The sequence below is a fragment of the Mustela putorius genome, unplaced genomic scaffold (genome assembly GCF_011764305.1).
Source record: "Mustela putorius furo isolate JIRA1106 unplaced genomic scaffold, ASM1176430v1.1 tig00003834_pilon_pilon_pilon, whole genome shotgun sequence".
Lineage (NCBI taxonomy): Eukaryota > Metazoa > Chordata > Mammalia > Carnivora > Mustelidae > Mustela > Mustela putorius.
This window is the reverse complement of record NW_025421987.1, coordinates 87,560,815-87,574,987: the sequence shown is the minus strand read 5'-3', so window position 1 is coordinate 87,574,987 and position 14,173 is coordinate 87,560,815. Positions and strand designations below refer to the sequence as shown.

The window sequence follows — 14,173 nt, the reverse complement described above, 5'->3', positions numbered from 1 at the left end:
ACTATCTCCTTGGTGAAACCTTCCCCTTCATCCTCTGGGCCCTGTCACCCACTAGTCATTTGGTTTACAGTGTCTCATTCTGCCTAGAGTTCAATGTTCATGTAATTGACTCACCAAACTTCCCCATGAAAAGACAGTGTCTTGTTCATGCATTGTATCTCCTACCTGCTCTCCACAACTTGGGCATCAGCATTTAACAATACCTTTTTTTTTTAAGATTTTATTTATTTGAGGGGCGCCTGGGTGACTCAGTTGTTAAGTGCCTGCCTTGGGTTCAGGTCATGATCCCAGGGTCCTGGGATGGAGCCCCACACTGGGCTCCCTGCTCAGCGGGGAGTCTGCTTCTCCCTCTCCTGCTCCCCGTGCTTGTGTTCCCTCTCTCGTTGTGTCTCTCTCTGTCAAATAAATAAACAAAATCTAAAAAAAAAAAAAAAAGAAAGGAAAAAGATCACATTTATTTGAGAGGAAGAGACAGGGAGGGAGTGTGAGTGGGGGAAGGGGTAGACAGAGAGGGACAAGCAGACTCTGTGCTGAATAGGGAGCCCCACGCAGGGCTCAATCTCAAGACCCTGAGATCACAACCCCTAACTGACTAATAAGCCACCCAGGTGCCCCAACAATACCTTTGATGCTTAACACAAAATTGTATAGAACTGAAAGCCACCCAATATCCCACCACCCAGAATTTAAAAAAAAAAAGAAAAGAAAAGAAAAAGATTAATATCATTCTTTGCATGTCTCTACATTTACATGTAGATAGAAGCACGGAGGAGGACAGAATGCATGAAACATGGATGGCTGAAGGAGCTTGAAAAAATAGCTACTTTTTATTTCTACATGATATTTTATTTCCATTCTACCAAATAGTAAAATTTTTTATAAAGCGTTACTTCTCATAACCGTTTCTCCAGAAAAGCAGGTATTATTTTCCTTAAAGATCCCTCCCAGTTTAAGAAAAGAATGAGCCGAAAGGCTGGAGCTGTGACTTTTCTCTTTGGACCGTCTGAGACAGGGAAAGTCAACACGTCCGCGCTCCCACGTCCCAGCCTTCCCCTTTCCTCACCTTCTTGGTGCTTCTCACATTCCACTCCTTCGCCTCCCCTCCCCCCCCCCCCCCCCCCCCCCCCCCCCCCCCCCCCCCCCCCCCCCCCCCCCCCCCCCCCCCCCCCCCCCGTGCTGCACTCTGTCTGAGTGGATTAAAGGCTCACCACCCCCTTTCTTTAAAATAAATAATCATTAAAAAGATAAAAAAAAAGGAGGGGGCTCACCCAATGACCCTTAACATGCCTTCCTAAGTGCACGTCAGATTCATCCTTTCCCTCCACAGGTAGGTTTTCCCACAAAGGGCTCCTATGTGCTACACCCCTGAGTTCTTGCACGCATGAGAACTGGCCACCTGCCTTATGCTTGCTGAGTGAGTTACGTCAATGCAGAAGTCTTCAGTCACACTGCCTTTCCCTCAGAACCCTGCGAACATTTCTTCGTGTTCTCAAGTTTTCTCCTGCTGCTGACCAAGCCAGAGGCCAAGAGGACTTTTTGCTCTGTGCAGAGACAGATGGCTCCCAATACCCATATTCCTCCTCTTCCTTTTTGTTAGAGAACACCTTCCCGAAACTGGAGTTTTCAGTGGGTGCCCAGCTCCCCAGCTGGAGATGTTCTCCCAGCCTTCTTTACACTCAGGTATGTCCACGCTTGGGCAACAGACTGTGAGAAGAAGTGATGTGTGTCTCTGTGGATGACCCAATTACCGTTCTGAGACATCACCTCCGGAGGACTTTTAGACCTCTGATTTTCTGTGATTAATTTCCTTATCGTTCTTGGCATCCACTGTGATTCTCCTCAAGCCTTCGCTCTCAAACAATTTAGTTTTCATTGTGTGTTGCTTTGTTCCTTCATTAACTTTTCCATAGCGATGTATCTCATTTGTTTCCTTATTCTTCATTTCATTCCATAGTTGGACCATCTTGTCTCTGAGATCTCTATTATTTTTCCAAAAAAACCTTTGTTTGAATGCTTGAATGGATATTGTTTCTCCAACCCAAGAGCCAACTCCAAGCCAGAAATTAGCTTGGGAGTTGGGGAGAATAGGCCAATGGAATCCCATTTTTCACTGGCTAGGACAGAATAATTTTACTCATAGGTCATCTGTGAGTCATCCACCTTCCTTATTCTACTCATTCTTAAAGGAACAGCACAAGAGGCCCCTGTTCCAGACTCTTCCATCCCAGACTGATTGCTCCTTCTCCAGTCCCCAAGGGTTTATTGGAACTAAACATTCACAGGTAATGCTCAGGCCTAGTGAAATTGGAACTTTTGAGAAAGGGCGTGAATCTTCATCTGCCTTTTATACTTGGTTAGGCACATAAAGGTTTTCCTTTAAGACTCTGAAGATTTTCTGAATGAAAAGGAGGGCAAATACTCAGAGGTAGCCTTCAACACCAGCCCCACCAGTTCCAATTTCACTATGTTGGAAAATACCATGATGCCGGTGGAAGGAAAAAGATACAGCAGGATTATTACCCTTAAAAGATCAAAAGAGAAGGAACAAGCACCTTACCAGCAAGCCAGACCTTCCCAACCTGCCTCTGCAGGTACTGTTGTGGGAGCTGATTAGGCCTACGTTCAAGTACAAGCACCTCAATTCATTCCCTGGCTGCTTTGAGCAAGTCGCTGAACTTCCTTCAGCCTTTGATTCCTCACCTACTAAATGGAGATAATGGTACAGAGCCCACATAGGGAAGTTATGAAAATTATAGATAATGCCTGAAATGGTCCAGCTCCATCCCCACCACTTTCTGCTTTATGAGCTCCTTTCCAGGATCACCAACCTACTAGTGGTTCCCCCCACAACCAGTAAACCATTTGTCACCCCACCACTTTGCCCCTCAGCCCCTTCTTCAAACACCCTTTCCCTGGACGTTAAAGGTCACTGCCCTCCAAGACACAGCTTAGGTGCCCCCTACTCCAGAAAGCTTTCTCAGACTCACTATACCTTCTTCCCCACTTCATAATATTTATCATACAATATTATAATTAACACCTTCATGTCCTCCTTCAATCAAGCTCCTGAAGAACAGAACTGTGGGAATGTTTGGGTCTCTGTTCTAAAAGTGCACATTGTAGAGGCTACCGCACACATTCGAAGTTTATTGAATGAACAAAGCAAGAACTCTGAGAAGAGGAAGAGGGTGACACAGGAAGTCTATCAGTCACTGACCTCCAAGGCCCAGTTCATTACACTGAATGTGTGTGTGTGCGCTATCTACAACATGGGCTCTTTATGTAAATATTCCTAATGTCACGCACAATGACTAGCACAAAATAGGCACTCAATAAATATTTGGTGAATAAATTACTGTCAAATAAACTTCAAAAGAGAAGAAACTGTTTAAGAGCCTAGAACCACAGGTGCACAATAAGGCCTTCACAATGCCTCTGAGTCTCATTTACAAGCTAAAGGCACATGAGGGAGCCAAGTAGTGATAACTGCCACTCTGTGGCCCCACTCACCACCAGCGTGTGTATGCCCAGTCATAACCAGATAATGAGTCAGGTGGATCTCCCAGCTTTAAAGGGCAAGCAAAAAGTTTTTTAAAAGGGCAAACCAGGCTTTACACAAACTCTTACCAAAAAGGGGAATAAGCAAATGCTATCCACACATGAATTCTTTCCTTCATATGTTCTCAGGGTAAAGACAGAAAACTTCCATCAGCACCTCTAGGGAGAAATTCAGCCAAGCCTCCAGTGAAACTAAGAATGAACCACTTCTCAGACTCAAAAGACGTAGAATTCTTAGCAGTGAAATAACCGGTAATGTAACACAGAGAAAAAGCTATCCCCATGCCAGCTTAAGTCCTTAGCAGCAGTGAATCTTTGGGTCAGTCTCTATCTCACTCTGAAGCTCAGTTTTCTCATCTGCAAAGTGGAGCTAATGATACCCACACACAGAGTGTGGCTATGAGGACTAGATGAGAGAACATACGCAGTGCCTCATCAGGGCTAGGAGCACAGCAAAGGCCCAGAAAATGGTAAACTTGCTACGTGGCCTAAGGTGGACTAACACTTAAGTCCAAGAGGCTCTTCCTCTTGGGAAAGGGACAAGCATTCAATATGGCGGGTGCTGTCAACTCAAGCCCGGAGGACTTTCAAGAGGTTGCAAAGGGTAGAGTGTTGCTAAATTTAAAGGTGAATGACATGTCAGCTCTGTGCTAGGGAAACCAGAAGATGGATGCATATTTGGAAAGACTGTAATGAAAAAAAAATTTACAATCATCCTCCTGGGACATGTAGTTCTTTTCTGGTTGCCAGATTTCCTGGTCATCTAAAGTGTATGTGATATATTTATTACTGTGGAAATGATTTATGAATATAAAGTCATGCAGGCTGAAGTCAAGGACAGAACAGGAGGAGGGTTGCCAAGATCCAGGGGAAACAATGGTTAAGCCTCCTTTGAAAGCGTCCATTTTTTCCCACCTTTACAAAGCAGGTGAGAGCTGCTCTGGTTACATCCTCAGTCCTCCATAACTTGCCCCAAGCCCACAGTCCTACTTTGCCTTGTTCTGCTTCCTACACCATGGTGGCCATAAACACCCAAGGTTAGAAAGGGCCTTCTTCACAGGCATTTAGGTCAACTGGTCTGCAAAGCAAAATCTTCTGATGGCAGACAAGTTCACATGCAACGTTGGTTTGAATACTCCCCTGACAGGGAGTTCACTGCCCTGTGATATAGCTTGTTCCATGGTTGGGCAGCTCTGCTGAGTAAGTTCTTCCTAATCTGCCATGCCACCACGTCTCCCCCAACCTATGCTGGTTCTCCCCTCCACAGCAGCCACCCAGTGTGCCTCTGATCCTTTTTCCACATGAAGGAGGTGCCTCTTCCTACCTCCTGCAGGCTAGAAAGCCCAGTTTCCGCATTCATCCCATCTCCAATACGGTGGTCTAAACCTCTGTCTTCCAAGTCGCCCATCTCTGGGTGTGCTGCATTTTACCATGATCTGTATTAGAGCCAGGGAAACAGAACCCTCCAGATGGGTCTGATCAGGCAGACAGAGCCAAGTAGCACTGGGGCACTTCATCCTCCAAGCCTGATATCAAATACTCCTCCCCTTCCCTTCTCCCTCCTTCATCCCCCTCCCTCCAGGTCCGGACCTCCCCTTAAGCATCTCCTCAGGCCCTGGGAACAAAAACAAACTTGGCAGTACCAGGGTCAGTGCAAGGCGGAAGAGAAGGTATGACGCAGCTCTGTGTCTTCCCTTGCAGCCTAGGGCACCCAAGCAGGCAGGCTATCTCCAAAAATAACCCTGTCCAAACAGTCAGCCTCTTAGTAATTTCCCAGGGGCCCTTCATTCCAGCTTTCCAGGGTGTGGTTCTCAGTGTCCCTGTGCCCGTCCGTTCCCTCGCCACCCTTCCCAGAGCTTAATGGATTGGCTTCATTTAGCCACTGACATTTACAACCATTGTTCCACATGTCAAGGATCTAAATACACTTAGAAATATATTTTTACAGAACATTTTTATGGTTAAATAAACATCAAAATATAGAGTGTAATGCAACTATGAGAAAAATATCTGTACATACCAATAGGAAAAGATCTCCAATTTGTATAGTAAAGTGAAGTATAGTAAAGTGAAAAAGGCAGGTTTGTAAAGTGGTAGTTATAATGAAATCTTTTTACGGAGTTTTTGTTTTTTTATTTTTTTTTTAAACTTCTACGTATTTTGGGGAGAGAGAGAGAGGCAGAGATCCTGTGTGAGAGAGCGAGCACACATTGGGGAGTGGCAGGCGGAGGGAGAGGGAGAAGCCGACTCCCCACCGAGCAGGGAGCCCATGCAGGGCTTGATCTCAGTCAGGATCATGACCAGAGCCCAAGGCAGCAGCTTAATCGACCGAGAGGCCCAGGTGCCCCTATTTACTGATTTTTTTTAAAAATGTTATCTGCATATTACCATGAATACACACATGAACATATATACCAAAGGGGCTGAAGGACCCACGAAGCACAAAGATAGTCACTTCAGGGAGAAGTGGGATCAGGGAAAATGGCAAAAAAGTGAGGTGGTTCCTTTTTAACCCTGTTTGAATACCGAATCCGATTTCATTTACTACAGTGTATGAAGAAGCCCCCCGACCTTAGGTTTACATTTGCCCCTTTGTCACTGATCACCTCAGAGCTGGAAGGGGCCTGGAGAACTCAGAGTTGGGTCCCTGAGGTGGGGTGCCCAGGGTGGCTTACCTCTTGCCTAACACACAGCTTGCTAGCAACAGCCGGAGACCACAGTCACAGCCCAGGCATAGTGCTGACATAAAGGGACCCCCAGAGGATTAAAGAGAGGGCTTCAGCTAAGTTATTAAAACAAATCAACTTCCTTCTTTTGGTTGAGTTAGAAATTCCTGCTTGGATGAAGAGCCAGAGAGAAGAAACCAAGCTCATGGAGTCTGGAGGAAAAGGGGTCTCAGACTCGGGGCCTGTCATACAGGCACAGCTAGATGGCCCTCCCTCCTTGGGGCTTCCTGCCCTCACCGATAAATCAGAGGGAAAGGCTAAGTGAGAGGGGACAAGGCGAGATTCAGGGGTATGGGGTGCTCTGTGGGCCAGGGGCTCATCTGAGCAAGCAGCACAGTCTCAGAACAAGACTGGCAGCAACACTCCCTGAACGCATCCCGGGTGGTGGGGCCGGCATCTGTGACCTTGACTCCATATGGAAACTCTGCCTCTCAGGAAGGGAAGGCTGGAGTCCAGTCTGACTCGGGTCCACCTAACATCGAGCTGCTTGGGCTATCGCATGGATGACCTCATTCAGTACTTGCCAAGCTGTTATAAATGTGCTCAAAAGCATACAACTGGTAATGGGCGGGGGACATTCTGCAAAATTATGGGCTCCTGACTCTAAATTCGGGGCTCCTTCCATCCTGTCAGTTTGGGAGGCAGCAAAGCCTTCTCACTTGGGTTGTAAGACTTAAAAAGTTCGCCAGCTGGCACTCTCTCTCTCTCCGTCACACACACACACACACACACACACACACACACACACAGTCTCATAACAGTGACACCAAAGACAGGGTCCAAGGGCAGGACCACTCAATGTCTCAGATATGCATCATGCTGTTAAGATGTCTGGGATGTGCTTCCAAGTTCTCTGGGCCAGACTGTGGGATTACAGATCAGCTATGAATTTTGATAATTTTTGAAGTGATTACTTACGGGGGTTCATTAGACTACTCTTCCTACTTCCGCATCTTTGAAATTGTCCTTAAGAAGAGGTTTTTGGGGGTTTAGTCAGTTAAGCATCTGACTCTTGATCTCAGCTCAGGTCTTGATCTGAGTCGTGAGTTCAAACCCCACAGTGGGCTCCACACTGGGCATGGAGCCTGCTTTAAAAAAGGAAGAAGAGAAGAAGAAGAAGAGAAGGGGAAGAAGAAGAGGAAGAAGGCTTTTTTAATAATGCATCATGCAAGTGGATCACTTCCCTCTCAATCTGTCACCTGGTAGGCTATTTCATTTTAATGAACTCTGCTTTCCTCAGCACAGAAAGCCACACAATGGCCTGCAATCATGTTAAGAAAGAATATTAGGGCCAAAGTTTCTGCAGATTGTGCAATATTGCAATTATAACAATAATAGCCTTCACTTACTGAGGGTTACCTGTATACCTGTCAAGGTACTAGACCCTTTAGCTCTGTTTCATTTAATACTTACAATGGCCCAGGGAAGTAAGCGCTGTCCATGCTGCCCATTTTATAGAGAAGGAAGCTAAAGTTCAATGAGCTTAAACTAGTTTGTCTAGGTCTCTAACCGTGATAAAGGATGAGCAAGAATTCAAATCCTTCATCACAAGAAAAAATTCTGCAACTATATATGGTGACAGATCATTTTTTCAAGATTTTTTTTTTTAATTTATTTGTGAGAAAGAGAGAGAGCGCACATGCAGAGGGAGAAGCAGAGGGAGCAGGACAATCAGACTCCACACCTAGCAGAGAGCCTGATGTGGGGTTCCATCTCACAACCCAAAGATCATGACCTGAGCCAAAACCAAAAGTCAGGTGCTTAACCCACTGAGCCACCCAGGCACCCCTTAACTAGATATCTTGTGGTGATCATTTCACAATATACACAAATGTCAAATCACTAAGTTGTATACCTGAAACTAATATAATGTAGTATGTCAATTGTGGCTCAGTAAAAACAAATCAAATCCTAAATTACTTAGGCTCTTAATTTCTACTGCTCCCACAATATGTAATACTTCAGTACTTTAAGACTTTATACGTAATTGGGACTAAATCTGTAAGGGTTTTTTGTTTTTTTGTTTGTTTGTTTGCTTTGGTTTTTTTTTTAGATTTTATTTATTTATTTGAGAGAGAGAGCACTAGAGGGGGCAGGGCAGAGAGCACTCCCAATGAGTGGGGAGCCTGGCACAGGGCTCTTTTGATCCCAGAACCCTGAGATCATGACCTGAGCTGAAGTCAGATGCTTAACCGACTGAGCCACCCAGGCACTCCTACGAAGTTTTTAAATGATCATATTCTTTAAAATGTGACCCAATCATTTTAACCTTAGGATTCTATCCTTTGGAAACTAGCTTGGAATATAGACAGAGATGTATTTGCAAATATGTTAATCACAGCGTTAATTACCATAGGGCATATTAGAAGTGGTTGGGCTATGCCTTATCCCAGAAGACTTCCCAATGCTCATTTTGGGTGCTTGCCCTTCCTCTGTGCTCCCACAGCACCCTGTACCAGTCTCTTGTTCCCCAGTCTCCTCCACTAGACCGCGAGTTTCTTTAAAGCTGAGCTCTTCTCACACATCTTTGGTTCAGAGTGTGCACTCAAATATGTGAGGACTAAATTAGTAAATGACCATGGAGCTGCTTATTTGATATCTACAAAAACAGTTAGAGTTGTTGGAAGTCACGAAAGCAGGACTAGAACCCAAGGTCACACGCTGGGCCCTGCCCCTCCACCTTAGACTTTAAACTTTTTCTCAAATGAAAAATTACATAAAAATAGCTAGAGTTCAGGGCACCTGGGTGGCTCAGTCGGTTAAGCATCGGACTCTTGGTTTCAGCTCAGGTCATGATCTCAGGGTCTTGAGAGGGAGCTCTGTGTCGGGCTCCCGGCTAGGCCTGGAGTCTGCTTAAGAGACTCGCACCCTCTTCCTCTGCCCCTCCACCCGCACGTGTGTGTTGTCTGTCTCTCTCTGTCTTAAAAATAAAAAATAAATGGCTGGAGTTTGAATGGTTGAGACAGTTTGGGCTAGGGGGAGAATGCTGGAGGCTCCTTCCTCTACAGGCCCTTGCTGCAGTATCACTGAAGTGATCAGATCTCATGGGCCACATGACCTCAGACATGCTCAGACGCTGATATGGGTGATGAATGAAAGACGCAGCCGCAGCCTCAGTGATATTGACTTAAACTATGACATGTTTATCTGAGGGTCAAACAAGAAAGGCAAGAGATAACTGCACATACACCAGGATTTCAACCATTTAGAGAAAACAAATCCATTTTAAAAAACTTTTTTACAAAGCGGGGGATGGGGCACCTGGGTGGCTCAGTGGGTTAAGCCTCTGCCTTCGGCTCAGATCATGATCCCAGGCTCCTGGGATGGAGCCCTGCACTGGGCTCTCTGCTCAGCAGGGTGTCTGCTTTCCTTCCTCTCTCCGTCTGCCTGCCTCTCTGCCTACCTGTGATCTCTGTCTGTCAAATAAATAAATAAAATATTTTTTTTAAAAAAGGGGGGGAACTGCCAAATGTTAACAGTGGTTACCTTTGAATGATGAAATCTTTTTCTGTTTCTCTACACTTTTTTGTACTTTCCAAATTATTCTCAATAGGCATACTTGATTTTTATTATAGGAACATAAATAAAATTTAAATCACCAAATGGATTCAGAAGGGTACCCTGTACCCTACCCATGACCCTAGTAATGACTTTGAAACTGCATTGCTTACTACATTATTGTTACAGATAAGACTATTAAAAAGTCCATCTATTGGAACCAGAATGCCATCATGTCATTTCAGTATACATGCATACAAGCAAGAAAAAGGTGGTTTTCCCCAATTCAATATTTACTGAGCAAATCACTGATACCGGGTCTAAGCAAATGCTCCGTATTCCAATGTTCCAGATTAGTGTGAATTTCATCAGTGAACTATTCCTGTCATTTTTTAATGCAACCACATCCTCACAACAGTAGAGAGCTACATTCTCTTGGAAGCCTTCCCTCTTCCACTGGCTCATTTACTCCCTGCTCTTAGTTTGATTCATGAAGAAAAGGGGAACCCTCCACCCCATGCAGGTTAATACTGAGATAAATTAAATCTATTTTCTGTGGGTTTCTGAGGACCATTTCCAAAGGGAGATCCAAATGTGTTCTGAGCAAGGGTGATAGGGCGAACAATGGATCTGCTTCCCTGTAACTCCAGGTCAGCCTGGGACCGCACCCTGAGCCTGCCTGTCCTCAGTGAATATGAGACGAACAAATGGAATCACTTCAGATTGCACAACTTGGGTATGAACGTCATGGTTTTGCATTTTATTTGTTTCTTGGTAGGTTTATTTACCTTAGAATCACATGTACTTCACAACTTCCCAAGGCCCCCTCTACAGTTTGGCAGACATTCACACATCTTTGCTAACTGGAGATGGTCTCCTAGTTTGAGCAGAGGGCTTACTCTCTGGGGTTACTGTCCTACCAACACTCTCTACCACTTAAAACGCTGGTGAGCACCCAAGCCTGCCAAGAGGTCTGAGCAGTCATAAGCATGTCACATGACTTGATACCCAAAACAAATCCAGGAGACACATACCCATCCTTCCCCTCACATTATACAATCATATCCTCAAGGAACACAGGAGAAAAGGGTTGACTCCAACCCACTCCTCTGATTCCAAGGCCTAAGCCTCTTCTATCCCACTAGTACAGCCTGTGCAGAGACTGGGCAAGAAGGACTTTCACTCTACAAGGGAGGAAACTGCAGCCCAGGAAGGTAAGCAGCACGAAAAGCTAAGTGAGTTCTCTGTCTTCTGGCTTCTTGCTGCCTTTTGCATTATGAGATACTCAGAGCAGCTCCCTACTGGACAAGCAAGCAAGAGACAGGGGAACAGGGAGGAGGTCAGAACAAGGGGAAAGGAAACCATTCAGTAAACACTAAAGAAAACTGATCCCTGATGATGACTGTAATACTCCTTACCATAGCGACCACTGGGATCCACGGCTTTGTTTAATAACCAACACCTATTTAAGTCCTTAAGGAATTCATTCTCTGACTTAAAGGGTGTTGTTATAACAACCATCATAACTTTGACTTTACTCTGGGGTATCAACAACAGCCCTTTTACGCAAAAAGAGACACTAAAAGCAGACATCTGACTGCGTGTCCTGGGGCGGGAGATTTCTCCTCTCTGGGCATCAGTTTTCCTATTTGGAAAAGAAAAGGGTCTGACTGGAGGATTTTCGAAGTTCCTTATAAAGTGAGCATCCTGATAAGAAAACTACACTCCAGTAGTCTAGAACCCCTAAGAAAAGAAACAAGTGTAGCCAGGAGATAACAGGGACAGGACAAAACAGCACATTTACTTTGGGGAAACCCGGACCTGAAGTGTTTTTTTGGTTTTCCAACTTTTCCTCTGCCAAATATAAAAATAGGCAGCTACTTCCGCGGAACTCTCAAAAAGAATTTAATTAAATAAAATCAATGAAAACAATGCTTTGTTCTCCCACAAGTGGCTCAGGAGTAGCCCGCTTAGAGACACTTTCTTCCCTGCGGGGCTGATGTCAACAGCCCAAAGCTTAGGCCCAAACAAAGGCCTCCTGGCACAGGGATGAGAGGCAAAACATCTAAGTCTCCACAGTTGGCCCTATTCCAATCTGAGGGGAAAGGGGCAGTGAGGAGAGAGAAATAACTAAGCTTAGGAAAAGGCTAGGAGAAGAGTCAAGGATTACTAAATCTATCTTTTCTCACACAAATAAAGAACTCTTGAAAGGGATAATGGAAGGGTACAGCTTTCAATCTGAATTACTTTCTTTGTTTAACTCTGTTGTGCCTATGGCTGCTGACTTTTACACCAACCCCAGAATCCTGGTTTTGCCTCTGGTCCCTGGCAAGGCCTGGGGGCAGTGTGGGAGTGGGGAGGCCCCTCCTCAAGTGCTTCTTTCCGATTTCACTTGGTTTCAACTGGGACAAGTGGCTGCACCTTTCAGGCCTCCCTTTCCTGCTTGTAAAATAAGAGGATTCACTAGATCCCCTTCTGGATCCTCAGGAGCCATGGTTTAGGGCTGAAAGCCCTCCAATTCTCCCCAGGAACAGGTTTAATTGCCACGGGTCCTGGCAGCAGGATGGCTCAACCGCACACTCTGAGGGCAGCGCCTCCATTCCCGCGCACACCAACCACCCCCTCTCACGATCTGAGGGGCTTGCTTCTGCCCCCACACCATCACCTGTGGGGCCAATCCACCTTCCCACCCACGTCACCGCTGCCGGAACAGGTCTGATTAACTAGAATCTGCCAAGCTGAGCAAGGCATATGAAAGCAAAGAAAAGGCAAAACAAACGAGAGTGCTCTCCTAGCTGGACCTCAGAATTTCTCCCAAACTGATAGAACTGAAGATACGACCGTCCCTCCTCAGAACAAGAGGCCTTGGCTAGACTTGCTTAAAAACATGTAACAATCCCCAAGCCAAAAGGGGCCAGTGACAACCCGAGCCGGCTAGACGCAAGAGAAGGACCTACAAGGCACAGTGCAAGCAAAAGGCCAAGAAGACCGAGACCGCGCCGGGCGCTGTTTAAATTGGACCGTTCTTTCTGCAGGCTGGGGAGGCGCTCGCGATCTCCCGGCAGGGGCGGTCCCCTGAGTGCAGGGACAATGGTGCGCTAGGCACAGGCTTTTGGGGGAGAACCCACGGACCCTTCATTCAGCCCGGGTCTCTAAGACGTGCGGTGGAAGTGAGGGGCTGTCCTGGTCCCATCAAGTAGCGCACCACGGCCGGGGACAGGCTCTTGGCCTGGGGTAAGCTTTCTGTAACTGCTTTCGTGTTTCGTTTCCCCCTTCTGCAGCCTGGCAGTTTGGTGCGACGGCCAAGAGGTACCTTTTCCACGTCTCTGTCGTCCTCCTCCGGCCAGGGGCGCCCCGAGCGCCGCTCCCTCCCCAGCGGCTGGAGACAATGGCCCGAGGCCGCAGGACGGCCCTTCCAGGGCCCGCGAGGCTCGGGGATCCCGGGGCAGAGCGCACGTGCGTTTGTTTTGGTGCCTGAGCCCCCACCTCCGCCGCAGGCCTCAGTTTCCCGGTCTGCAGATCCGGCCGAGGGGACGCAGGACCCCGGAGTCCGCCAGGCGTCCCACACCTTACCGACCGTGCGGGGGAGAAAGCGAGGCTCCTGGGGGGCGCGCGCACGTGGGTTTGTTGTGGGTCTGCAGGCTCGCGGAGCCCTAGGGGAAGCCAGGGCGGTCCCTGGGCCAGAACCTACGCGCAGACCGACACCCCCGCCCAAACGGTGACCGGCCCGCGGGCGAGAAGGCTGAGGCGGCGCCGGCCACCGGCTCCGCGCGCCCCGCCGCCCCGCCGCCCTGCCGCCCCTCCCGCGCCCCTCTGCCCGGGCCCCCGGCCGCGCTGCCGCCCAGCGCACCCCTACTCACTCGCTGCGCGCACGGCCGCCCGGGCTGTGGCTGCTCCGCCTGCTCCGCGCCTTCTCCGGCCGGCAGCCGCTCCCTTTGTTAGCGCCGGGCAGTGCCCCAGGCGTCTTCCCCAGCCCGGCCCTGCCCCGCACTCCCCTCCCCCAGGTGCCGCCCGACTCAGCTCCCTGCCGCCGCAGGGGAGCCGGGCCGCTGGGAGCCCGGCGCCAGATCCCGGCAGGAGGGTCCGCCAGGGACAGTGGGGGACCGGGGCTGAAGGGTGGAGGGGACGGCGAAGGAGGGGAGAAGAGCGCGGCAGAGGGGCGGGGGAAGCGACGGTCTCCGTTATGCAAATAGTCAGGCCGACGGGGTGGGTCCCCAGTCACAGGGCGCCCCAAACCCCCTGGCGTGGCCCTCCGGGGGGTCGCTAGTAAGCGGGTATCTGATGAGTGGTGCCGGGTGAGAGCACCGCGGGATGCTGGGACCCAGCCTCCTGCTGAGGAGGCCAGAAGGAGGAACAGGGGCAGGGGCGACGCGGCTGGGCCGGGGTCCCCA

The 14,173-nt window shown here is 48.1% G+C and overlaps 1 protein-coding gene across 1 annotated transcript in view; it reads right to left on the bottom strand.

Annotated features, from left to right (window-relative positions):
- Window positions 1–13,969, bottom strand: part of ST6GAL1 (ST6 beta-galactoside alpha-2,6-sialyltransferase 1) — a 119,503-nt gene extending 105,534 nt beyond the window's left edge. Inside the window, exon 1 of the mRNA XM_045088720.1 lies at window positions 13,643–13,969. The gene's annotated coding sequence lies outside the window, so the exon portion shown is untranslated. The remainder of the gene's footprint in view (window positions 1–13,642) is intronic.
- Window positions 13,970–14,173: the final 204 nt, after the last annotated feature.